At 52.4% G+C, this 26,083-nt stretch overlaps 2 long non-coding RNA genes and 2 other non-coding genes across 7 annotated transcripts; all 4 read left to right on the top strand.

Annotated features, from left to right (window-relative positions):
- The first annotated feature begins 5,983 nt into the window (after positions 1-5,983).
- On the top strand, positions 5,984-6,174 carry LOC147574382 (U2 spliceosomal RNA). Its single transcript, XR_015244390.1, has one exon. It is a non-coding gene; the product is annotated as a U2 spliceosomal RNA (small nuclear RNA).
- A 134-nt stretch (positions 6,175-6,308) lies between these two features.
- On the top strand, positions 6,309-11,937 carry LOC147574381 (uncharacterized). 4 transcript variants are annotated; one of them, XR_015244190.1, is made up of 6 exons: positions 6,309-6,713; positions 7,149-7,283; positions 8,613-8,919; positions 9,294-9,434; positions 9,541-9,716; positions 11,188-11,937. It is a non-coding gene; the product is annotated as an uncharacterized LOC147574381 (long non-coding RNA). The 4 variants fall into 4 exon arrangements; XR_015244189.1 differs by having other exon boundaries at positions 7,144-7,283; positions 8,650-8,919; XR_015244188.1 differs by having other exon boundaries at positions 7,144-7,283; positions 8,613-8,898.
- A 1,806-nt stretch (positions 11,938-13,743) lies between these two features.
- LOC147574380 (U2 spliceosomal RNA) lies at positions 13,744-13,934 on the top strand. Its single transcript, XR_015244393.1, has one exon. It is a non-coding gene; the product is annotated as a U2 spliceosomal RNA (small nuclear RNA).
- A 235-nt stretch (positions 13,935-14,169) lies between these two features.
- Positions 14,170-16,079, top strand: LOC147574379 (uncharacterized). The gene is made up of 2 exons (XR_015244186.1): positions 14,170-14,322; positions 15,925-16,079. It is a non-coding gene; the product is annotated as an uncharacterized LOC147574379 (long non-coding RNA).
- The last annotated feature ends 10,004 nt before the right edge of the window (positions 16,080-26,083 follow it).

The following is a 26,083-nucleotide window of genomic DNA, read 5'->3' as shown; positions in this document are numbered from 1 at the left end:
TTTAACATTTTCCGGTGAGTCCTTGGGCAAATTATTTATCTTTCCAACCTTAACCTCTTCATCTGCCAAATGAGCTAATACTTAACTCGCATGGTTGTTATGAGAAGTAAATAAGGTTAAATGTGTGAAGCATTCACCAAAGCACTCATACAAAGACCTCAATACTTGGCAGCTAGTGTGATAATGATATTAAATTAGTTTATCTCAACCAATAACAACAAAGAAATTGACCCAGGAAGCCAGTTGGATACGAAATATCTTCCTCGGATAACACACAAAGTGACACGTACAAATTGGTCATTGACTGCCATTTCTTTTCCAAAGTATGTGACTTAGAGCATCACTTTTCAGTATTTCATGTACATATGAATCTCCAGTTCATGCAGATTCTGTTTCAGTAGGTGCTATAGACTGAATTGTGCCCCACTCTGTTTATATATTGAAGCCCTACCTCCCAGTGTGATGGTATTTTGAACTGAGGCCTTTGGGGGTGGTAATTAGGTTAGATACGGTCATGAGAACGGGGCCTTTGTGATGGGATTAGTTCCCTTATAAGAGGCACCAGAGCATGTTGTGTGTTTATCATGTAGAGAAGGTGGCCATCTCTGAGGCAAGAGGGCCCTAACCAGAGCCCTACCAGGCTGGATGCTGAACTGGGACTTCTAGCCTCCTCAACTGTGAGAAAAGACACTTCTGTTATTTAAGCACCTGATTATGGAACTTTGTCATGGCAGCCATAGCAAACTAAGACAGTAAGTAGGTATGATGTGGTACCCAACATTCTGATTTCTAACCAGCTCCTAGGTGGTGCGGATACTGTTGCTCACAGACCACACTTTGAGTAGCACGGGTCTGAGAGAGTTACTGTAAAGGCTGTATATTTTCCCTGATGAGGAGTGTTTTAAATGTTCTGCAAAACTACAACAGAGATCTGCTATAATCCCAAGCCTCTAATGGGCCTAGCACATCATAGGCGCTCAGCAAATTATTGTTAGATAAAGGAATGAATGAGCTAAGGGTTTTGTCTGACAGCTGGCTGCCTGGCCTAGTGGGAAGAACTTTGGACTTGGAAGACCTTTGGAAGTATCCAGGGTAAGTCAGGTAGCTTCTGTGAGCTGGATTTCTTCTCTGAGACATGGGAATGATAACACTGCCCAAGAGTCTGGTAAAGATTAAATGAGGGGTTCCTGGTTGGCCCACTCAGTAGAGCACGTGACTCTTGATCTCAGAGTTGTGAGTTCAAGCCCTATCTTGGGGGTAAAGTTTACCTTTTTAAAAAAAATTTTTTTAATGTGTATTTATTTTTGAGACAGAGAAGAGACAGAGCATGAACGGGGCAGGGTCAGAGAGAGAGGGAGACACAGAATCCAAAACAGGCTCCAGGCTCTGAGCTGTCAGCACAGTGCCCAACGCGGGGCTTGAACCCACGGAACGCGAGATCATGACCTGAGCTGAAGTCGGCTGCCCAACCGACTGAGCCACCCAGGCGCCCCAAGTTTACCTTTTTTAAAAAATGTGTTTTTTTAAGATTAAGTAAGATTGTAACCAGGAATGTGTCATAAACAGCACCTGACTCACACACAGGGACACTAAAAAAAAAAAAAACAAAAACAAAAAAAAGTCACAGGGTAAGCTGAGCCCCATGAACAAGTTTCTTGGCTTCTGAATTGGAACTCCTTGACCCAAGGCTCATATTGGCCTCCTGCACCTGGAGGTTGGCCAGACTTTCCCGGTCAGGGTAGCCAGTAGGGTTTGCAGCAAGCCCAGCTGGGAGGGTAAGGGAATGGCAGGACAGGAAGGGCAAGGGACGGAAAAAAATATATCTTGCTGTAGTTTTTATTTAATTTTTTATGTCAGCTTAAGAACCACTTTTTGGAGGTATCTGGGTGGCTCAGTTGAGTAAGCATCCAACTCTTGATTTTGGCTCAGGTCATGATCTCACAGTTTCTGAGTTAGACCCCCACATCAGGCTCCACACTGACAGTACGGAGCCTGCTTAGGATTCTCTTCTTCTCCTTTTCTTTCTGCCCCCCCCCCCGCCCCCACTTGTACACAAGTGCTCTGTCTCTCTCTCTCAAAATAAATAAACTAAACAGAAAAAAAAAAAACCCACTTTTTGTTTTCTGTGAATTGTCTGCACCTGGCCTTTGCCCTTTTTTTAAAAAACTATATGGTTTGTCTGTTATAATTATTTGCAGGAGCTCTTTATATTTTAGGAAAAAAGTACTTTTTCTGTGGTCTGGGTTGCATGTATTCATTTTATTTTATTTTATTTTATTTTTAATTAAATTAATTTTAATTTCATTTCATTTAATTATTCATTGTTTAACTTACATCCAAGTTAGTAGCATATACTGCAAAATGATTTCACGAGTCGATTCCTTAATGCCCCTTACACATTTAGCCCATCCCCCCACAACCTCTCCAGTAACCCTCTGTTTGTTCTCCATATTTATGAGTCTCTTATGCTTTGTCCCCCACCCTGTTTTTATATTATTTTTGCTTCCCTTCCCTTATGCTCATGTGGTTTGTATCTTAAAGTCCTCATATGAGTGAAGTCATACGATATTTGTCTTTCCTTGACAGACTAATTTTGCTTAGCATAATACCCTCTAGTTCTATCCACATACTTGCAAATGACAAGATTTCATTCTTTTTTTTTTCAACGTTTATTTATTTTTGGGACAGAGAGAGACAGAGCATGAACGGGGGAGGGGCAGAGAGAGAGGGAGACACAGAATCGGAAACAGGCTCCAGGCTCTGAGCCATCAGCCCAGAGCCTGACGCGGGGCTCGAACTCACAGACCGCAAGATCGTGACCTGGCTGAAGTCGGACGCTTAACCGACTGCGCCACCCAGGCGCCCCAAGATTTCATTCTTTTTAATTGCCGAGTAATACTCTACTGTGTATATATATATATATATGTATATGTACATATATATGTATATATGTACATATACATATATATCATATATATGTCATATATATATATATATATACACACCACATCTTCTTTATCCATCATCCATTGATTATATATATATATATATATATATATATACACCACATCTTCTTTATCCATCATCCATTGATGGACATTTGGGCTCTTTCCATACTGTGGCTGTTGTCGATCGCGTTGCTATAAACATTGGGGTGCACGTGCCCCTTCGAAACAACACACCTGCATCCCTTGGGTAAATACCTAGTAGTGCAACTGTTGGGTCATAGGGTATTTCTATCGTTAATATTTTGAGGAAACTCCATTCTGTTTTCCAGAGTGGCTGCACCAGTTTGCGTTCCCAGTAGCAGTGCGAAAGAGATACTCTTTCTCCACATCCTCGCCGACATCTATCGTCGTCTGAGTTATTAACGTTAGCCATTCTGACAGGTGTGAGGTGGTAACTCACGGTGGTTTTGATTTGTATTTCCGTGACGACGAATGTTGTTGAGCATTTTTTCACGTGTCGATTGGCCATCCGGATGTCTTCTTTGGAGAAGTGTCTATTCATGTCTTTTGCCCGTATCTTCCCTGGATTATTTGTTTTTGGGTGTGGAGTTTGATAAGTTCTTTATAGATTTTGGATACTAACCCTTTATCTCGTATGTCATTTGGACCTATCTTCTCCCACTCAATCAGTTGCTTTTAGTTTTGCTGATTGTTTCCTTTGCAGTACAGAAGGTCCCAGTAGTTCATTTTGCTTTTGTTTCCCTTGCCTCCGGAGACCTGTTGAGTAAGAAGTGCTACAGCCGAAGTCAAAGAGGTTTTTGCCTTTTTCTCCTCTAAGATTCTGATGGTTTTCTATCTGACATTAAGGTGTTTCATCCATTTCGAGTTTATTTTTGTGTATGGTATAAGAAAGTGGTCCAAGTCCGTTTTTTCTGCATGTTGCTGTCCAGTTTTCCCAGCACTGTCTGCTGAAGAGACTGTCTTTATTCCATTGGATACTCTTTCCTGCTTTGTCAAAGATTAGTTGGCCATATGTTTGTGGATCCATTTCTGGGTTCTCTATTCCGTGCCATTGATCTCAGTGTCTGTTTTTGCAAGAGTGCCACACTGTCCAGATGATTACAGCTTTGCAATACATCTTGAAGTCTGGGAGTGTGATGCCTCAGCTTCAGTTTTCTTTTTCAAGATTGCATTGGCTATTTGGGGTCTTTTCTGGTTCCATACAAACTTGGGGCTTGTTTCTTCTAGCTCTATTGAAGAATGCTGGTGTTATTCTGATAGGGATTGCACCAATATTCATCGTTAACTGATTTGTCCTTAATCTCCTGTAACGTGATGTGACACACCTGGGCGGGTGCTGGAAGCAGAGACCGGACAGACCCCGCTCCTGCCCTGGGGGGTGCATCCAGCTGCAGACGGGGACTGAGACACTCGCCCGGATGGCCAGAATACCAGGCAGAACAGGAAAGCCAAAGAGAGATGAACAATTGCTTGGGGCGTTCAGATGATAGCAACCCCCCTCTCAGCAAAACCCAACGAGCGAGTATAAGATGGTCTGTCTGATACAGGGGCCCCCGGATGGCTCAGTCGCTTGAGTGTCCAACTTGGGCTCAGGTCCTGAACTCGCGGTTCCGGGTTCAAGCCCCGCCTCGGGCTCTGTGCTGACTCTCACAGTCAGGAGCCTGCTTCAGATTCTGTGTCTCCGTCTCCCCGTCTCCCTCTGCCCGTCCCCTGTTCATTCTCTGTCTCTCAAAAATAAATAAACGTTAAAAAAAATTAAAAACAAACAAACAAAAAAAAGGATGGTCTGATACCCACATATCTGAACACAGATCTGGGAGTAGGAGGCGCAAAGAGTCCTATGTCGTCAGGCCAGGTGCAAGCGAAGCCCATTATGTATCGTTTCATGTGCACTTCATTCATTCATTCACCAAATTTCTTTTTTTTCTTAGTTTTTATTTAAGTTTATTTATTTATTCTGAGAGAGAGATGGAGGGGGGGGAGAGAGAGAGAGAGGGGGGGGGGGAGAGAGAGAGAGAATCCCAATCCCAAGCAGGCTCTGTGCTGTCAGCGAAGAACCCGATGCAGGGCTCCATCTCACAAATCGTGAGGTCACGACCTGAGCCAAAGTCAAGAGTCGGACCCTTAACCCACCGAGCCACCCAGGCACCCGAAATTTCTTTTTTTCAACTAGTATTTCTCTGGTGCCACATGTGTGCTGAGCACTGTCCAGTAGCTAGGGACTAAAAAAGCTATTGATAGGATTCATTCACAGAAAGAAGCAGGAATAGACGCAAGGGCTGGAGCTGGGAGGGATGGGGGGCGAGGGGGAATCCCTCCAGCGGCCCAGCCCCGCCTCCCGAGATGTGGCAGGCCTCCTCCCTGCCCTACACTTTCTGCCACCTGCCTTCCGCCTTGCAGGGAGGCTACCACCGGCTCCGGGAAGCCCCTCCCGCAGACGTGCCGCTCCCCTGACTCAGAAGGAGCTGCTCGACCGACAGATACCAAGGTCGTCTTTGCGCCGGCGTGCGACCAATTTAATACGGTAAGGTCTCGGAGTTTCTAGGGAAAGGGTCTTGCGACTTTGCCTTGCCTCAAGAAGACCCTCCGCCAAGAGGTCCCTTCCACAGGCCCCTCTTGACGGCACCCCCGATCCTCTTTGGTCCCGTCTTTAGTCTCCGTTATGCACAAAAGCGGAGACCGACCGCCCGGCGCGGCTTCGACTCTCGGCGCGCGGAAGCGATCCCGGGGTCCAGTGGGCCCGCTTTAGCCACGCCTCCGCGGGCGGGAAAAGGCGGGGAATTCAAATTAGGAACGGCGTTGGGTGAGAGCGACGAAGCGTCGACAGAAACACAGTTTCTCTTTTAAAAGGTAGAGGATTTAAAAACCTGCACGAGAGCCTACTGCCTAGTGTGGCTCCCATACCAAAGTCCGAGAAGCGAGGGAAGTGAGACCTCGAAGGAGGGTGACCCGGCTCACCGTGAGTGCAATGTGGATGACGGCAGGGTGGTGGCGGGGAGGCGAGCAGAGCCGGTATCGCTTCTCGGCCTTTTGGCTAAGATCAAGTGTAGTATCTGTTCTTATCAGTTTAATATCTGATACGTCCTCTATCCGAGGACAGTATATTAAATGGATTTTTGGAGCTGGGAGATGGAATAGGAGCTTGCTCCGTCCACTCCACGCATCGACCTGGTATTGCAGTACTTCCAGGAACGGTGCACCCCCGCTCGGGGGACAACATCTGTGGTGCCTAAAGTCAGTTCTTGCGTCCTTTTCATGTTATTCCTGTAAATACTTGCTTGCGTTGTGCTCTTTCTCCTGAGGCTCTGAGCTTTCTCTCTGCAGGCTGGGATGTTGTAGGCTTTGCGGGAATTTCCCTGCTCCCCCTGGTAAGTGGCTTGGGAGAAGACGCGCATGTGTTTTTGGTCGTCGGTTTTTGGCTCCACGCAGTATGGGGGAGGGATGCTCACTCCCGTGACAAGTCTTCCACGTGGACCTATCTGTGCTACTCTTTGTTTTTCGTGTTTCTGTGTGGGGCGTGTGGAAGCTTACCAGTTGACGTCTCGAAACGGTAGTTCTTTCTTCGATGGAAGGCTGCTACGAGATCCATCGCGGGAAGCCCATACCCCCACGTGGCGTATCTCCTGAACCGCGCTTCTTTTTACCTTCTGCCCCGGTAAGACGTTTTCCTAACCTCATCATCGTTCGTGGTACGAGACGGACGTCGCCACGTAGTGAAAAGCCGAGGCTTCACGGCCCCGGGAGGTCTGTGACATCTCTTTCTTTTCCAACCCCTTAAAAGTGTCCGTTGTTGACGCACACCTTCCAAGAGTGGACCGGGCCAGATGTGGGTGCGGGCTGTAGTCTGCCAACCCCTGATATACAACACCTTTGTGTCTTGTCATGGAGATGCCTCCCTTCAGGCTTCTTGACAGTCCGCTGCCACGACTAGGGAAAGGCCTTACATTTACAAGTGGCTGTGGCTCGTGACCAAAGTGGAAACGGAGAGTTCCTGCTCACTTGTGTCTCCCGGGTTTTCCATCCATGTTAATTAAGTACGTTTGTTGAGCACGCACGCGGTACACTCTTCCTTAAATACCTTTGTGTTGGCGGACGTTTCCAGGGTTTCTTCGTTAAACGCGTGGTTCCTGCAGTTTCCCTCCACCTGTCATCACCAGGACTTTTTATGTTTTAGGGCAGATCGGGATTAAAATCTCTGCCAGCGCTCAAGAGGACTCATGATTATAACAACTGAATGAATCTAGGGGCGCCTGGGTGGCTCAGTCAGTTAAGCATCCAACTCCTGGTCTCGGCTAGGTCATGAACCCTCGGTTGGTGAGTTTGAGCCCCACCTCGGGCTCTGGGCTGACAGCGCGGAGCCTGCCTGGGTTTCTCATTCTCCTCTTTCTCTGCCCCTCCCCGACTCACGTTCTCTCTCTCTCTCTCTCTCTCTCTCTCTCTCTCTGTCTGTCTCTCAAAGTAAACAAGTAAGTAAATATTTTAAAAATTAGAAAAGAAAAGAAAGAAGAATGCTGAAAACTTTCCGAATTCTGGAGGGATCATGTAGGGAGAAAAAGTAAATGTTTCATCTTTGTTTACAAAGGTATAATTTGCCAAATTGTCGATAGCTTAAGAGAAAAGATAAAAAAGGTTTCAAAAAAAATCTGGAAACACAAAACATTAAAGAACAAGCAATGAAGTCATAAAAATGATCCTCCTCCTCAACTCATTCAGTCTCATGTAATTAATATTTATTCTACTTGAGTCCAGTTTTTCCATTAGTTGTGGAAATTTTTACCCAGTTCTGTTTTGTGATCTTAGACTTACCAAAACCTTGGACTTGCCGGGGCGCCTGGGTGGTTCAGTCGTTTAAGTGCCGGGCTCTTGAATGCAGCTCAGGTCAGCATCTCACAGTTTGTGGGATCCAGCCCTGGCGTGGGGCTCTGTGCTGACAGCACGGAGTCTGCTTGGGATTCTCTCCCTCCCCCCTCCCCGCCCTCCCACACTTTCTCTCTCTCTCTCTCTCTCTCTCTCTCTCTCTCTCTCCTCCCTCCCTCCCTCCCTCCCTCTCAAAATAAATAAACTTAAGGGAGAGAAAGAAAGAAAGAGAAAGAAAGAAAGAAATTGTACTTGTCAAAGTACAAGGGATGGATGAAATCAGTCTCCATCATGGAGTGTTACCCTCTGAGGGGGTCTCAACAGGAAGCCTGGGCTTACACACCCTCTTGTGTCTGACACCTGGATGGCCTTGAACCTTCCGGTCTCAGGACCTTGGTTTTCCTGTCACCTAAGTTAAGCACAGGATGGATGACTCCCAAGGTGCTGGGAGGTCCTGACGCACAGGGGTCGGCGGGGTGGGGGTGTGTGTGTGGGGGGGGGGGGTCCATCCCTCAGCTGCTCCCTGCTTCCCCCAAAGAGAAAAAGAAAATCGGTTCATCGGCTGAGATGATGCCTCAGCCCTAGAGGCGGTGCAGTGCAGGTAAAGGAGCCGGCTGCCTGGCAACCCACTTTGGATCTTAAACCCCTGGCCAGGCACCCAACGTTCTGCCCTCAGCAGCCAGGTGTCCGGCTCCTTGAATCCGCCCCCCACACATCTGAGTCTGTCTCCCAAGTCCGGTTAGCTTGAAATCTCTTTCTGAAAGTGTGCTTTTCTCATCTGTTAAGTGGGGATCGTGAACGCTGATTGATCCACTTTCCTCAGAAAGTGGATGGGAACGAGAGGACCCGTCAATCGCAAAGACGCAAAACCAACCAGCCAAGACGAAGGGTCCCCTTAATTCTGTGGGAGGAAGCAGAGCAAGACAGCTGAGGATGTTGGGAGGTGGGGCCTCGGCGGCCTGGATCTCTTTGGACGTAAAATACGATAAGTAACACCTTCTCTTTGGGATCGTTGGAAGACCAAAAGGACAATGTGGGGATTTGCCGACCCGGCCCACGGTGGGTGCCCAAGGTGGGTGCCCAAGGATGGCAGGCAAGTTTTGAAGCCCGGTTCTTGGGGGAGTCTAACTAGTTTTATGGATCCAGTCTAGCTGGGCATGAAAGTTGCTGTCCAGCACACAAACCCTGATATTCTTTCTAGCCCCGGGATCCCGAACGCAGTCGGGGCGGGAGGTTGGGGGGGGGGGGGTTGGGGGCAGGTACTCTTCTGGCCCTTGCAACTGCCTTGATCACGTGTAACTATCCAGGGTTTTCAGGCTGGCTTGGGGTAACACCGCCCGGCCCCATCAAAGAAATGCAGCGTGAACAGTCCCACACCTCTTGGCTCCTGTCTCTCAAGGAACATGCAAGTGAATCTAATTAATGACCTTCGGTATCTTCTGTGCTTTTTTATTATCCCATCCACAGTTCCTGGAGCCTTCCGGTCACTTACAATTCAAACAAAAGAAACACCAAAAAGTTAGCTCGTGTGTCATGGGCTCCTTTTCTCTGTCTCGGCACCAGAAGGTTCTAGAAACCGTTTGCAGACTCTCCTCAGGGACTCAGAAGGTCAGGGTGAGAGAAGGGTGGAGAGAAATTGGGTTGCATGTATCGGTAGTGAGAGTGGAGATCCTGAGGAATATATCTGCTGCTTCTGCCGGTCTCTCTCCCTCAGTCATCAAGTGCCGTCGCCGAGCACTTCTCAAACGGTCCCGTACGCACACGCACACACACAAACACACACACGCCAGGAGAGTCTTGTTAAGAAGCCCGTGGTCCTGCGTTTCCAGCATGCTCACGGGACCCTAATGCTGCTGATCTGGAGACCTCGCTTTGAGCAGCGAGACTGCGGTAAAATGTCCCACCTCGGGCCTTTTGTATTTTTTTTTTTTAAGTTTATTTACTTATTTGTGTGTGTGTGTGTGTGTGTGTGTGTGTGTGTGTGTGTGTGTGAGAGAGAGAGAGAGAGAGAGAGAGAGAGAGAGAGAGAGAGAGAGAGAGAGAGAAAGAATGGGGGGGGGGGAGGGGCAGAGAAAGAAGAGAGAAAGAAGTCCGAGCAGGCTGTGCGCTGTCAGCGCAAAGACCGCCATGGGGTTCAAACACAAGAACCGTGAGATCACGATCTGAAGCTGAAATCAGGAGTCGGACGCTCACCTGACCGAGCCACCCAGACGCCCCCGGAGTCATTTTTAAAACAGGGTATATGTGACCCTAACGTGGCCAGCCGTTGCTAGAAAAAACAATCTCCCTTGCCCACTGCCAAGTCAGACAGACGGACCGGGTTCTGACGGGAGTCACAGAAGCAAAAGCCTTTGTGTGTAACTGGAGGAAAAGGAGAGGGGAGAAGAATTGAGAGCGGAGGGGAGGGGAGGGGAAGTCAGACAAAACAAAATGGCATGTCTCTCCGACCGGGTCTCTTCAACTAGTTGTGAAAGCTGAGCTGAGGGGACAAAAAAGAACCCGCTGGAGGGGCGCCTGGGTGGCTCAGTCGGTTGAGTGTCCGATTTCGGCTCAGGAGCAAGAGGACAGGGTAGACGTGGAGATGAAGGCAGGGCTGCCGCAGGGCCAGGTAAAAAAAACACAGACGCGGTGGGGATTGGACTTGAGGACGCTGTCCTCCTGGGCTGGCAGGGACCCAACAGCCCTGCCAAGCCTGAGGAGGGAACGCTCAGGAGCGCCTGGAGTTGGAGTTGGTGTCCTTGGCAGCGGGCGGGAGGGGGGCAGACACCCTCCTGCTGTGCGTGGGCATCCCCCAAGGCTCTGTGGGGGTGTGATGGTGGCTGAATGGCAGCAGAAGAGGACTGGAAGAGCTTGGCAGATGCCCCTTGCCGACCCAGGGCCCACAGGTGCCAGTCACGGAGTAGGTGTGATACTGGAGAATCAGTTGAATCAAAAATTTTAAGTTTGCTTATTTATGCATATGTTTGTGTTTTGAGTGAGAGAGACAGAGAGAGAATCCCAAGTAGTCTCCGCACTGCCCATTGAGGGGCTCGAACTCACAAACTGTGAGATGGTGACCTGAGCCGAAATCAGGAGCCGATGGTTGCTTAACCAGCTGAGCCGTCCGGGCGCGCCTGCATCAAAAATGTTAAAAACAGGTTATCAGAAGAATTTTTATTAGAAAAATCCAGGGGTGCCTGGCGGGCCAGTGGGTAGAGCATGTGATTCCTGATCTTGGAGTTGTTGTGAGTTCGAGCCCCACGTTGGGTGTAGCGATTACTTAAAACTAAAATCTTTTTAAAACGAGAGAGAGAGAAGAAAAATCCGGAAATAGATCTAAATACGTATGAGGACTTTTTTTTTTTTTTTTTTACATGATCAGGGTGGCGTCTGAACCTGACGGTCCGTGGGCTATTATTCCGTATAGGATGCCGGGACGGCTGGGTAGCCATCCAGAAAAAGTAACGTCAGACTTCTACTCCCAATCCCTATACTAGGACGGATACGAGGAAGTGTGCTCTGTGCTCGAGGTGGAAATGCAAAATGATGAACAATTTAAAGGACAACGGGCAAAGAATAGAGACACTCAGTAACTTGACCAAACTCACAAGAAGCCGGTGCGTGAACTGGAATGAGAAACCATTAATTTGCAATGGGAAATACTCCTTTGCGATGACAGAACATGCATGTCTGCCATCCCAGGCACCTCACTGCACAGATCAAGATGCCCGTGACGTTCCGGGAGGGAGCCCGGTGGGGCGCCTGGCTGGCTCCGTCAGAAGAGCATGGGACTCTCGATGATCTCAGGGTCGTGAGTTCAGACCCCATGTTGGGCATGGAGCCTACTTTAAATAAATAAATAAATAAATAAATAAATAAATAAATAAATAAATAAATGAATGAATGAATGAATGAATAAGCGAGCACACACGCACGAGATGACCAGATAAACGTGGAAGCGAGCAGAAAGTTGGTAGAACGCAGTGAGGGTCATAATTACCACAAGCCAGGAGGTCTGCCGATGACCTTCCGTATGTAGAGATCACATTATATAATATTTATTCATTTATTCGACCAAATATACAAAGTGTCCAGTATATGCCAGGTACTGTCCTAAGCACTGGAAATATAACTGTGGACTATGGAATAAAGAACAAAAAACAACAAACAAACAAACAAAAAACAGGCAAGGGAGAACAGGGGCCCTGAGTGGAGGAGGGAAGATTAAGATTATATGCTTGCTGTTAGTACTCTCGCTTTCCAGATGAGGAGCTACAGAGAAGTGAATGGCCTGAGGTGTTTCCCTGTGCTTGGTTCTCACAGATATGCTACGTACCAAACATGTCTTGTTATTCCCTCTTTGTAAAAAAATGTTTGTTTCTTTGTTTGTTTGTTTATTGGGGGGGGGGGGGGGGGCGAGCGCGCGCATGAGCGCACGATCGAGGGAGGGGCGGAGAGAGAGGGAGACCCGAGGATCCGAGGATCCGAAGCAGGTTCCGTGCTGTTGGCGCAGAGCCGGATGAGGGGCTCCATCCAACTCACCGACCTTGAAGATCAGGACCAAAGCCAAAGTGGGGCGCTTAACCGACTGAGCCACCCAGGCACCCCACGTGTCGTTATTCCTAATAATTCTGTCTAATGATTTCTCATCTCATCATCTCTTAGTTTACAGGACAATGGGCAAATGGTTTATTGAAGGCGGAGGGTGAAGCGAGGAGGACAAGGTCCACGCTAGGTCACACTAGGCAAACTGGGTTTAGATGGCTTCCGTCCTGTCCGCGCCCGCACACCTACCTGTGTGTCAGGCTCAGCCAACGCTTAGTCTCCTCCTGGGCTGGACACACAAGAATAACTTTTCTCTTTCTTTCTTGCTCCCCCCCCCCCCCCCCCCCCCGTGCTCTTTCCAGGCCCTGAGCTCTTGGCTTTCTAGACCTTACCCAGCCTCTTCACCAACTAAGCTGTGTGGTCTTGGACAAATTGCTTAACCTCTCTGTCTCAACTGTTCCATCTGTAGGTAAACTTTGCAAGTTTGACCCGAAAAGAAAGCACTGGGCACAAGTCGGACCCAAACAACCAATGTGTCCTATTGGATTGTGTACTGCCGCTCCGTTGTTTCGGTGTCACAATCGATGGCCCCTTCACTGGTACCTCGTGGGACCCAGGACCCATATTCTAGACGGCTTAAATTGAGGTCACCTCATTAGCTACGTTCCGTGCTCCCTCGACCCCATTCAGGAAGGCACGAAGGTTTCCACGTCTGGACCCGGGACACTGAGGCTCGACTGGGGTCGGGTCAAGTAGTTTGCCCAAGAGCCCTGCTGACCAAGGCAGGGTAGCAGCCCTGTTAGGGCCCAATCTCCGGTCCCAACTTCTCTCTGGAGCCCTTTCCAGGAGACCTCAGCCGGGCGCTTCTCGGTTCCCAGCACCCTGGAGACAGCAAGCCCCGTAGGGTCCTACAGTGATGACGGGACGGACGACGTTCTTCAAACTCGGACCACTCTGCTCCAGCCCCCTTCCACACACTCCCCAGTTCCCAGACCCCCATCCCCACCTCCCCCTTGGTCCTGCCTTTACGCAGGCAAAAGCTTTAAACCAACTGGGAGCTTGGCCTCAACCTAGGTTCTGCTCCAGCCCACAAAGCCCTTCAAGAGAACTGGGAAATGGTGGGCGCGGTTACACCTGGCCGCGCGGAAGGGGCGGGGCATTCAAATGAGAAATGGCCTCTGGGGGAGCGCGACGAAGCAACGACAGAGAACACAATTTCTCTTTTAAAAGGCAGAGATTTAAAAATCTGCACAAGAGCCTGCTGCCTAGTGTGGCTCCCATACCAAAGTCCGAGAAGCGAGGGAAGTGAGACCTCGAAGGAGGGTGACCCGGCTCACCGTGAGTGCAATGTGGATGACGGCAGGGTGGTGGCGGGGAGGCGAGCAGAGCCGGTATCGCTTCTCGGCCTTTTGGCTAAGATCAAGTGTAGTATCTGTTCTTATCAGTTTAATATCTGATACGTCCTCTATCCGAGGACAATATATTAAATGGATTTTTGGAGCTGGGAGATGGAATAGGAGCTTGCTCCGTCCACTCCACGCATCGACCTGGTATTGCAGTACTTCCAGGAACGGTGTCCTCCTCCGTCTTGGGGGGAGGTGGTACTTGTGGTGTTTAAGATCAGCGCGCAGTTACCAAACTGATTGGGGTCCTGCGGGTGTGGGTGGTGGGTGCGCCTAACCTCGGCAGTTCCTTTCCTTCTCTTAGAGGCTGGCGTGCACGACGGGCGCCTGTAAGATAGCGCGGAGCTTCTCCCCCCCCCCCCCCCCCCCCGAAATCGTTGTTCTCAGCTGCATCTTTTGGGGAGTACCGGCTAGGAGTTAGTTTGCAAAGACACCTGCTGTTGGGGCTTAAGCTTCCAAATTCTTGCTCCCAGGCTGGACGGATGTGGAGTCCGACCAAACCCGACACGGGACCACCTCTCTTACTACTTCCGTCTCCTGGTCGTGCTCCTGAGTGGGGTCTATGGCATGTAAATGACTGAATACTGTAAGCAGGTGGTTTGTTTGTTTTGTCTTAATTTTAGTGTTTACTTGTTTTTCAAAGAGACAGAGTGTGAGCGGAAGAGGGTTTTTCAAAGAGACAAAGTGTGAGCGGAAGAGGGTCAGAGAGAGACCCCCCCCCCCCCCCCGCCCCGACACGGGCCGGAACCCACGAACTGCCAGATCATGATCTGAGAGCCGAAGTCCGAGGCCCAACCAGACTGAGCCACCCAGGCGCCCCAAGTCGGTGGTCATTTTTTAAGCGGAAGGTTATCATCGTAGGAGGTCCATACCTACAAAGTGACATACCTTCTCAACCGTGCTCCCTTTTGCCTGCTGCACAAAGGTGAAATGTTTTCTTAACCTCACCGTTGGTGGTATGAGACGGGGGCGGGTGGGGGGGCATGCTTTCTCTCTAAAGGGCCAGCCACATCGTAGAAAGTTGAGGCTCCACGGGCCCCCCCCCAAAGGTCTCTGTGACATATTCCTTCTTTCACAACCCTTTAAAAATGTACGATCCGTTGTTAACGTGCACCTTACAAGAGCGGACCTTACAAGAGTGCACCTTACAAGAGCGGACTACTGGCTGTAGTCGGCCAACGCCTGGTATAAAGTACCCACTTTCTGTCTTGTCAGGGAGATGCTTCCCCTTCAGGCCTCTTGACAGTCCGCTGCCACAACTAGAGAAAGGCCTTACGTTTACAAGTGGCTGTGGCTCGTGCCCACAGTGAAAACGGAGAGTTCCTGCTCGCTCACTTGTCTCTCCCAGGGTTTCCATTCACGGGAAATACATTTGTGGAGCACCCACGATGTACACACGTTTTGTTTTGTTTTGTTTTGTTTTGTTTAAGGTTTTTACACTTTGTTTGTTTGGAGAGAGGCAGAGAGCACAAGCAGGGGAGGGGCAGAGAGAGAAGAGGGGAACGGAGGATCCAAAACGGGCTCTGTGCTCACAGCGGAAAGCCTGATGCGGGGCCGGAACTCAGGAACCATGAGATAGATGATCATGACCTGAGCCCTAGTCAGGCACTTCACCGACTGAGCCGCCCGGGCGCCCCCACAATGTGCACTCTTGATTAAAAAAATACCTTTGTGTTGGCGGACATTTCCAGGGTTCCCTGCAGTTTCTGTCCACCTGTAATCATCGGGTCTTTTTTATACTCCTATATTGTTTTAGGGCAGATCTGGATTAAAATCTCTGCTAGCGCTGAGGGGGACCCATGATTATAAAAAAAAGGAATCTAGGGGTGCCCGGATGGCTCCGTCGGTTAGGCGTCCGACGTTTGGTTTCGGCTCAGGTCATGATCTCACCACGGTTGGTGAGTTTGAGCCCCACGCGAGGCCCTGCTCTGACAGGGCGGATCTTGCTTGGGATTCTGTCGCTCTCCCCCTCCCCTGCTCGGTCGCGCTCTCTCGAAATAAATAAACGTAAAATGTTTTAAAGTAAATAATAACAATAAACAAAAATGAATCTAGCTAACAACAGTATCCCTCCACCCAATCCATACACCTCCTTCTACAAAACTGTGTCCTACATGAGGAAAAATATGTGACACTCTCCACTTAAAAAGAGACTTCTTTTCCTCTCATAGGCTGACACAGAAAGAAGGAAAGAAAGAAGAGACACCCAAATCTAGCACACCGACCACGTAATTTCTTCTCGTGTTCCTAGTCTGTTGCCGTGTGTCGTTATGTGCCCTTTTATGGGTCCCCTCAGGTCCCGACAGAAATAGCAAGATGTCATCTCTCCATGCCTCCTTAGCCTCATGAGACTCCGGACCTCCCCTTTCCCACTCATTTCTTTTCCTTCTCCCCAAGTGCTAGCAAGTTTGAGCACGTTTGGGACTGGATGGTTGGAGTATTAAGTTAGGCTCCTGGGGTGCTGATAGAAGGCAGGGGGAACCAACGAGCGAGTGTTACCAATCGGGGTTTATGCGTTCAGGAAACATGTCTTGAATGACTGCTGTGTGCTAAGACCGAGAGACAGATGCCTAGGTATGAAAGAGGCAGACGGGCCTCCCTACCCCGAGAAACCTTACAGTCCCCGACAGAGAAAGCGGAGCAACCGATCATGGTGGCATCCGGGATCGTCTCCTGAACTGAAATTTCTAAAACCCCCGCAGAGGATTTCTTCTCATGGGTTGGGCACACCCCGTTGCCAGCAAAGCACACCCTGGGCTAACCGATGCCAGGCGTCCGTTTCTGAGTTCCTGGGAATGGATACCCTACAGTTGAACAGGCAACAGAAAATGGGCAAAGGATAGACAGTCGGCCGGCGGGTTGCGGGGGTGGGGGGTGGGGGGTGGGGAGAAAAGCACAGTTACTTAGTTATAGGCTGACATCTGCCCCCCACCCTGGGGCAACGTCACCCCTTCTGTGCCCCCGAGTCTCCGAGGGGCCAAGGGGCCTGGGCCACCCGCTCATCCCAGAGACCCCAGTATCGAATCTATCCCCTCTGTGGCATCACACCGACGGGACAGGATGAGCTGGGCGGCTGGCGCACCAGAGGCCATCAAGAGATACAGGCACTCCGGTGCCCCGCAGTCAGAGAGGGAGGGAAACCCTACAGTGAAAGAAACAGGGCAGCACAGCGTTTAAGGACTCCCATTGTGGGACATCCCCTCCAAAGTCCCGAAAAACTGCTTCCTCTTTATACACCCGCCGCCGCTGAAAGAGAAGGAAACCCAGGGCCCGGTGGGCCTCTGCGGGTTCTGGAAGCAACCCACTCCACACGTAGACACCCTGCTTGGGCTCACGCACCGCGGGACGTCGGAGACCCTCACCTTGGGAGGCGGGTGCGGAGCAGAGAGAGAAGGGCTCTGAAGGCCTGCGAGGTGCAGAGGGGCAGCCCTGCTGTTGGGGCCACAGCATCCGGCGGACCCCACCGTGTTGGCGGCCGCGGGCGGGTCCGTGAAGGAAGAGATGCTGTGTGGAGGTGTGGAGTTTATGGCAAAACCACCACGGGGGCGAAGGGTCACATGGTGGGGGCGGGGGGGGGGCTCCCCTCCCTTCGGGTTCTGGAGCCAGGCCTCCTCCAGGCCCCAAACGCCAGAGACCTCTCCACCTTCTGAAAAGCAGCTCCCGGCATGCTGCTGGGCCTTTGTAGAGACGGATGCTTACCATGGGACCGTCAGAGACCAGGGCCCCGGACTGTCCATCAGTCCTAAGATGAACGTAGGGTATCAGGGTCGAGCCCGAGCAGGAATAAGAGCCACTGGACAGCCAACAGAGGAAATGGCCCCGCCGGCCCTTTCTTGGCCACCCCGGACCTGGCACGACGGCACGTGAACAGCGGGGGCTGCAGTGGTGGCCGCGGAGGTCGCACACGGGGCCGGCACTGCTTCTCTCGGGGCCCTCAGTGGGGGAGCGGAGCGGGGTGGGGGTGGGGGTGGGGGTGGGGGGGTGGTACGGGGCTCCATGGGGTACTGGGGCCCGACCATATCTACTGGCCATTTCTACTGGGTTTTCACATGCGGGGCTCCTCTAGCCGGCTCACTTTGTTTCCAGAGGCCTCCCTTTGACTGGCCAAGGCTTTGTCCGGTTGCTCAGAGCTCTGAGGCCCTCCTTGCCCACACCTGCCTCCTCCCTCTATCTTATTAACCCTCCACCCCCCGCACCCCCAATCAACCTCCTGCACGCCTCACTCAGTCCCAGCAGCTTCTTTCCAGAGGACCCAATGCCGCCTAGGACTCAGACTCCGGTAGTCCAACTTTTACAAAACATTGGTCAATGTGAATATGTAACGTTCATGTCTGTACAGTTTAAAAAAATGTTTTAATGTTTATTTATTTATTTATTTTTTTTTTTTAAATTTTTTTTTTCAACGTTTATTTATTTTTGGGACAGAGAGAGACAGAGCATGAACGGGGGAGGGGCAGAGAGAGAGGGAGACACAGAATCGGAAACAGGCTCCAGGCTCTGAGCCATCAGCCCAGAGCCTGACGCGGGGCTCGAACTCACGGACCGCGAGATCGTGACCTGGCTGAAGTCGGACGCTTAACCGACTGCGCCACCCAGGCGCCCCTAATGTTTATTTATTTTTGAGAGAGACAGAGAGTGAGCGGGGGAGGGGCAGAGAGAGGGGGAGACGCAGAATCCTTTTTTTTTTTTTTTTTTTTAATGTTTATTTTTTGAGAGAGAGAGAGAGAGAGCGCGGGGGAAGGGCTGAGAGAGAGAGAGAGAGAGGGAGACACAGAAACCGAAGCAGGCTCCAGGCTCTGAGCTCTGAGCTGTCAGCACAGAGCCTGATGCGGGGCTGGCACTCACAAGGTGTGAGATCATGACCTGAGCCGAAGTCGGAGGCTTAACCGACTGAGCCACCCAGGCGCCCCGGGGAGACACAGAATCTGAAGCAGATTCCAGGCTCCGAGATGTCAGCGCAGAGCCTCAGGCGGGGTTCCAACTCAGGGACCTTGAGATCACGGGTTCATGACCAGAGCAGAAGTCGGATGGTTAACCGACTGAGCCACCCAGGCACCCCTCATGTCTGTACAATATTTTTAAAAGGGGGCGCCTGGCGGGCTCGGTGTGTAGAGCATGCCGCTCGCAGTCTCAGGGCCTCACGTTCAAGCCCCACGTTGGGCATGGAGTCTACTTTAAAAACAACAACGACAACAACAATCCAGAAACAAAACAACAACAACAAAAACGGAAAGGGGAATAAATATTTGCCAGTCAAAACCACAGGCAGGGTTTTTTCTCCAAATTATATAGGAGATGCCAGAATGGGATCAGAAAAAAAAAAAAAAAAAAAAAAAAGAGGGGCACCTGGGTGGCTCAGTGGGTTAAGCACCAACTTCAGCTCAGGTCATGATCTCGAGGCTTGTTCCGAGTTCGCGTCCGGCACTGTGCTGACAGCTCGGCGCCTGGAGCCTGCTTCCAACGCCCTGGCCCTGTCTCCCTCTCTCTCTGCCCCTCCCCCGCTCGTGCTGTCTCTCTGTCTCTGTCTGGTCGGTCTGTCTCCAAAATTAAAAAAAATAATAATGATCAACATTAAAGACAAAGAGGAAAAAGAAAAAACGACCTGATGAAACGTGGGCAAAGTCACGCACTTCGGGGGAAAGATGACAAATGTGGGTTTTCACATACAGAGGTGCAAAGATGAACAAAGAGGTAGCGTAAAGAGAGAAATGCGCATCTAGAACGGTACTGAGAGAGAGTTTACAACCTGAGCGCTTGGTGAAAATCCGAGAGTCTGACGAGCTACTGGGTTTGCCAGGCTGCAGACACAGACGCTGCTTGAGAACTCTCAGGGTGCTCTCAGAGTCCCCATCCCCGTCCCTGACCCGTGGCTGGAGACGCTTTCGGGGCGACAGCGCCAGGGACCAGGAGGGTGCAACAGCTGGGTGGAGGTACATGGCTCTTGGGTGAGGCTGGTGCCAGCCGTAGCTTTTCAGGCGCCACCGCCCGTGTGTGTCGGTTTGTGCGGGCCACGGGGGGCACGGCGGGGCAGGGGTACTGACTCCAGCTACCCTGCAGTCAGTTAACTCCCAAGAGGCCGATCAGTGCACTCGGTTCCTCGGGAGACGGTCCTTTGCCAGGAATGGGAGTGTCTTGAGGGTCAAAACAGCTGGGAAACCATAAAGTGGCTAGTAACTGAAGAACGTGGAACCAAGCAGAGAGGTCTTGTGTTGGAGAGGCCCCAAGAGCCATCAGGATGACCGTTGGGCCACTGGCTGGGTGAGCTTGCTTGGTCGATAGATCACCTCGTTGAATCCATGTCCATTCGTTCATCCATTCAACAAATATTTAGGTGCTGGGCACGGGGCTAAGTGCACGGGCCGCCAGAGAGGTGGAAAGAGGGGTCCAGGTGGGATCTTCCCAGTCGTCCGCAGCTGGGGTATCGAGGGGGCGGGGCAGGGTGTGGGAAGGGAGGCAGGGTACAGACCAGGACATACTCCCGTACCGTACCGTATCATAGTGGGGCTGGTGGGAGTGGGGAGGGAAAAGTGCTCAAAACAGACCCCGCGTTAGGTTAGGTTCTATCAGGACGTGGTCTTCAGCGAGGAGACGAAGCTTCCAGAGAAGTGACTGGCAAAAACGCTGTTTGCTACTCAAGCAGCGGACTCCTGCGGGGCATTTCCACACAGGGCCTCAGAGGCTAACCAGTCACGAAGGTGACTTGCTTAGGGTCCCGCGCAACCCCGCGCTTCCGGGAGAACGCGTGACGGAGAGATCATCCCCGCCCCCAACCCCCACGGGACAGAGGGTAAACTCAGGGCGGGAGACAGTCACAGAGCCAAGAGCTAAGGCGGGGTCGGGCAGGGCCGTGACCGCAGATCAGATGTCACCATCGTGTTACCGGCCTCTCTCGGCCTCTCTCGTGCCGGTCCGTGTGTGTGTGTGTGTGTGTGTGTGTGTGTGTGTGTGTGTATGTGTACGCGCGCGCGCGTGCCCAGCAGTCCTTCCCTGCTCCAAGGTCCACGTCCAGAGGCAGGCGGTGTCTTGGGTGAGGGTGAGGCCCACAGGTCGGCTGCCTACAGTCTGCGTCCCACTGGACAAGTTTCTCAACCTCTCTGATGTCGGTTATCACAGCCGTGAAGTGAGGGTGGTAACCACTTCAACTCGCTCCAGGGTCCTGAGGATCCAAACGGATGGGAAAGACCGCACGCAGGGCAGTGAGTCTGGCGCGCGGCAGTGCTGCGATCGATCGGGATGGTTTCCCCGCAGGGATGACGGAACCGAGGACTCAATCAGATCGAGGGGCGATCGTGCTGGTCTCACGGTCCTTACAGCTAGCTAACTGCAGACTTGGAGAAGAACTAACCCAGGAGGGGCGCCTGGGTGGCGCAGTCGGTTAAGCATCCGACTTCAGCCAGGTCACGATCTCGCGGTCCGGGAGTTCGAGCCCCGCGTCAGGCTCTGGGCTGATGGCTCAGAGCCTGGAGCCTGTTTCCGATTCTGTGTCTCCCTCTCTCTCTGCCCCTCCCCCGTTCATGCTCGGTCTCTCTCTGTCCCAAAAATAAATAAACGTTGAAAAAAAAAATTAAAAAAAAAAAAAAAAAAAAGAACTAACCCAGGAAAGAAACCGACGCCCGCCGGGGCGAGGGCGGGGACGGGGACGGGGGACGGGGACGGGGGGCGGGGGACAGGGGGCGAGGCGGGATGTCTCAGTCACCGGAGGCTGGCGAGGAGGTGAGTAGGACGGAGGCCGCTCACAGTCACGCTCGCAGGTTCCTGCCCCGGCCGCAGTTCGCTGCCCGCCCAAGATCGGGGCCCCGCCTGGGGCGCCCGGGCGGACGCTCCCCTCCCCGACGCACGGCGTTCTACCCCGCGGCTTTCTCGGGAGCACGCGGACCGCTCCGGTCCCACGGCTCCCTCCCGCAGCCCCTCTGCCCTGCCCTGGGCCCGCGGCGGGAAGGGTTCCGGGGACCCGGCGGGCCGGGCCAGGGGCGGAGCGGGACCGTTGTGGCACGCCCCCCCACCCCCCCACCCCCGCCCGGGGTAGGGTGGGGCGGGACACGCAAATTAGCGAGTCCTCCGCTAGGGAAGGACGGGAGGGAGCGGAAAGGGACGCGAAAATTCACCAGGAATGCGGGGGGCAACCGCAACTGCACCGCGTGTGGCGCGTACCACGGGATAGTGAGCCAAGAATGTGGACTGAGCGTGACCTGGCTCACCGTGAGTGCAATATGCATGGCCGCAGGGTGGTAGCGGGGAGGAGGCAGCGGCCGGTAACGCTTCTCGCCCTTTTTCGCTACCATCAAGTGTAGGAGCGGTCCTTTTCGTGCTCGGTATCTGACACGTTCTCTAGTCGAGCACGGCATTCTAAATGGGTTTGCTGGGGTTGGGTAAGGGGGGGGTCAGGGGTTCGTTCCGTCATTTTTCACCCATCGGTCTGGCATTGCAGTATTTCTAGAAACCGTGCGCGCTTGCCGCCGCTCTCCGGGCGCGGGGAGGACTGTGGAGTTGCGAACTACAGGTGGAGTCTAGTGCTTGTTCTTTGTCGGCTCGTGTGTTGTGCTGCTTGCATTCTTTCTTTCTTTTTTCTTTTTTTTTTTCTTTTTTCTTGTTTTTTTGCTGCTGTCTGTTCGTTTGTTTTTTTTTTTTTTGTTTTTTTTTTCCTGTGCTGTTTCTTCTTCCCCGCCCCGCGTTTTGGTTCCTGAAGTTGTAGCCTTGCAGTTTCCTCGCTTGTGGGAACGCTCAGAGACCGTATGGTCTTATTATTCCTAGCCGGGGTGGGGGAAAAGAAGCCCGGAGGCTGGGCTCTATCTAGTACCCCTGGCACAGGCGCGTGCCGCCGCTCGGCGTCCGCCGCCTGGGGTCAGCCCCCCTCCATGCCTCCGGTCATCGGGCTCTGCGGCCGAGTCGCGTTCCCCTTTCGTGCCTCTGGCTTCTTCTCTGGGTCACACGCGCCGACCCCCTTTCCCCACCTCTTCGCCGCCCCCGGTCTCCTGAAACTTTCTTACTTCTCTGCTCAAGACCGTGCCTGTTTGCTGCCTCTGAAGTGCTTTTTTTCTTCGTATGCCCCGTCCCTGGGCGTGGGCCCAGGCCCACGGCCTGGTGACCCACACTTTTGGGGAGAAATACTTCACGGCCACGCCCATGTGGCTCGACTTCCAATGTAGGGGACTGAAACCCGGGGCCTTCAAGAAGCTCTCAACTCGCTCTGCCGGACCCCTTAGCCGTCCCAGAACAAATTACAGGCAAATGCGATCACACGTACAAATAAATGTCTTCCCTGGTACGGAAGGAAAATTCCTTCTTCCGGATCGACCTATGGGGAGCCGCTTATCCACCCTGGTTGGCACATCAGAATCTCCTGGGGTTTTCCTTTAAATCCTACTCCTGTCCCACCACTGCCATAGGGCAATCGGCAATCGAATTGGAGTCCCTGGGGCGGTGGCCCGAAGTTGGTGGTACCTCCACTAGCCCGCCAGGCGTTTCCGTCGCACCGTGTGCCTCCAGAAGCACTCCTTCGAGCATCTGGGAGGATGCCCCCGGTCAGCTTACTCTGAAACGGTGAATTCCCCAGGACAATGGAAGCGTTCCGTGCACCCCTGCAAATCCAGGCACCAGTCGCTTTACGACAGTCCCAGACTGGCTTCGCCTTCAGCACACCATAGGCACTCAGCAAACAGTGTACCCAATGGGGAAATAACGGATCCCCTGGTCTTGGCACAGACGGGAGGCCATCCAGTCTGGTGGGGAGGCCTTTGGACCCACATTGGAATATGTTGAGAGCAAGTGCCGGTCGGACGACGTCGTAGCTTCTGCGTTGTGCCTGCCACTCTGCGGAACCAGATGGACCGTCTCTTCACCGCCCCCGCCCCCCCCCCCCCCCCCCCCCCCCGCATTTCCTTTTAGATGTGGAGACTGATGACGCTACCCACGAGGGTATGAAAAGGTTTACAGCTCACATAATGAAGCTTTCCAGGGAGAGCAGGGTGGCTCCCGGGCAGATTCAAAAATGGCTTGAGAGCAAAGGAAGGAGCCTGGGTTGGTGTGTTTAATTATGGTGGTGAATGGAGGGTCTGGGGTAAGGCTTTTTGTCAGATCCACCGGAGGGAGGGCAGGAAGAGAGGAGGGAGTGGTGAGACTTAAAAGCTGTGTGCAGTCAAAGATCCAAAGGAAGTCAGACTCTCTATTACCTGCTGCAAGCTGCTTTCCCCTCTGTGAAATGGGGGTGGGCAGCCGCCTTCTGCGGGCACGGTGCCCATGAAACGGTGCCTTCCACGGTGGATACTCAACAAACATCCCTTGGATCAGAGTCTGATGGCCGTCTTGATCTGATGTGATAAGGAGGGTTCCAGCCTGAGCAAGGGCAGGGGCGGGGGCGGGGGTGGGAGGTGAGGGGTGGGGTGGGGGTGGGTGGAGTGGGGGCAGGGCCAGGCCGGCCGGTGGGGTACGGGCAGCTTCCTGTGAGAAGCTGAACCTGCTGGCTGACTTTGAGATATGAATGAGTCCGTGAAGGACGGGGACATGGGGGTGGGGGCATGATGATAGGGAGGAGCCCACCAGAAGCAAGGGTCCCCAGTTTTGAGGCCCAGATCATAACTTCAAGGTGGCTGGGCAGGTCAGTGGGATACAAACCGCTGCCCTCATTCCCCAGTCGCTCCCCTGCCCCCGCTCTTGGTCAGACTGCAATGCCCGGGTTCCCCCCTCATGTGCCCTGAAATTCTGACTTGCATGGGCATTCTGACTTGTTCTTTAGGCCACCCCCACCCCCCCCCCCCCCGCCAAGACGTCAGGCAGGCCTTCCTGATTCAGCTGGCTTTGTGTTCCATCCCACCTTCTCCTTTATTGAATATGTATCGCATGCTTCCCATAGGGACGCAGAGCCAAACGGGAGAGGCCTTGGGCCTCAAGGGAGTCACACAGCCAGGTGGGGGCCACAACCATGTGTTCATCCCTGACAGTCCCCTCCGCATCGAACCTGGTGTTGTGGCCTTTTGGGCAGGTGTCTTATCCTGGTCCTGGCCCGGATGCTCCCTGGTTGGGGCAGCGAGGAGGCAGGAACGGTGTCTGGTTTCTCTCTACTTCCCAGGACCAAGCACCGCCCCGGTGGGGTGGGTCGTGGAGTTGAAGGTGATTAATGACTATTCCTTAAGTTGGAACCGCTGGTGATGGCCGGAGGCCCAGAGTGCTGGTGGTTTTGTCCTCCTGGGCAGATCCATTTCCCCAGGGTAAAAAGACAAGCGCTTTATCACTGGACCTCCTGCTCTGTCCGAGGGTCCGTCCACTCTGTAGTGCCTGTCGCTTTCCGAATGGGGCATCCATTTTCTTGAGGAGGATTCTCCATACAAGTGACCACGCACCCCCTCACCCCCACCATGAATGCCTAGGGGGCAGGAATAGGATCACAGTCACGTCCCGGAGTTGGGCTCTGTCTGATGGGCGCCCAACCATCATCCACATGGAAAGGATGGGTCAATCCCGTGGACGCAAAGAATCAAACGTGGTTAGGTCAATGTGTTCCGCTACTTTATTTTTTAAGTAAGTTCTATGTCCCCTGCAGGGCTTGAACTCATGGCCTTGAGATCAAGAGTCTCATGCTCTACCGACTGAGCTGTCCAGGCACCCCTGTTCTGCTACTTTTTAAAGAAAAATCGGGGGCGCCTGGGTGGCGCAGTCGGTTAAGCGTCCGACTTCAGCCAGGTCACGATCTCGCGGTCCGTGAGTTCGAGCCCCGCGTCGGGCTCTGGGCTGATGGCTCAGAGCTTCGAGCCTGTTTCCGATTCTGTGTCTCCCTCTCTCTGACCCTCCCCCATTCATGCTCTGTCTCCCTCTGTCTCAAAAATAAATAAAGGTTAAAAAAAAAATTAAAAAAAAAAATAAAATAAAGAAAAATCGAAGGCGGGGTGGGGTGGGGGGGTGGGGGGGGTGGGGGGGTGGTGCGGCCTGGCTGGCTCAGTCGGTAGAGCATGGAAGAGATTACTCAACGATAACGTCTTTAAAAAGGGGGGAGGGGGCACATGGGTGGCCCAGTTGGTTGAGAGGGGGACTTCGCAGCTCAGGTCATGATCTCATGGTTGGTGAGTTGGAGCCCCGAATCGGGCTCGCTGCTGTCAGCACAGAGCCTGCTTCGGAGCCTCTGCCCGCCCCCCCCCCCCCCCCCCGCCCTTCCCCCGCTGGCGCTCTCTCCCAAAAATAAACATTTAGAAAAAGAAGAAGGAAAGAGAGAGAGAGGAAGAAAGATCGAGGAGTGTTACAAAAATGTACACGCGGTACAGTTTAGGATCCAAGGTGGCATCTCAAAGTTGTGAAGGAAAAATACATTCCTTTGCACTGTACTGCAGAGTAGATACCAAA

This window comes from Puma concolor, chromosome E1 (assembly GCF_028749965.1).
Source record: "Puma concolor isolate L17-30 chromosome E1, mPumCon1.1.hap2, whole genome shotgun sequence".
In the NCBI taxonomy this organism is placed as follows: domain Eukaryota; kingdom Metazoa; phylum Chordata; class Mammalia; order Carnivora; family Felidae; genus Puma; species Puma concolor.
This window is presented reverse-complemented; position numbering and strand designations above follow the sequence as displayed.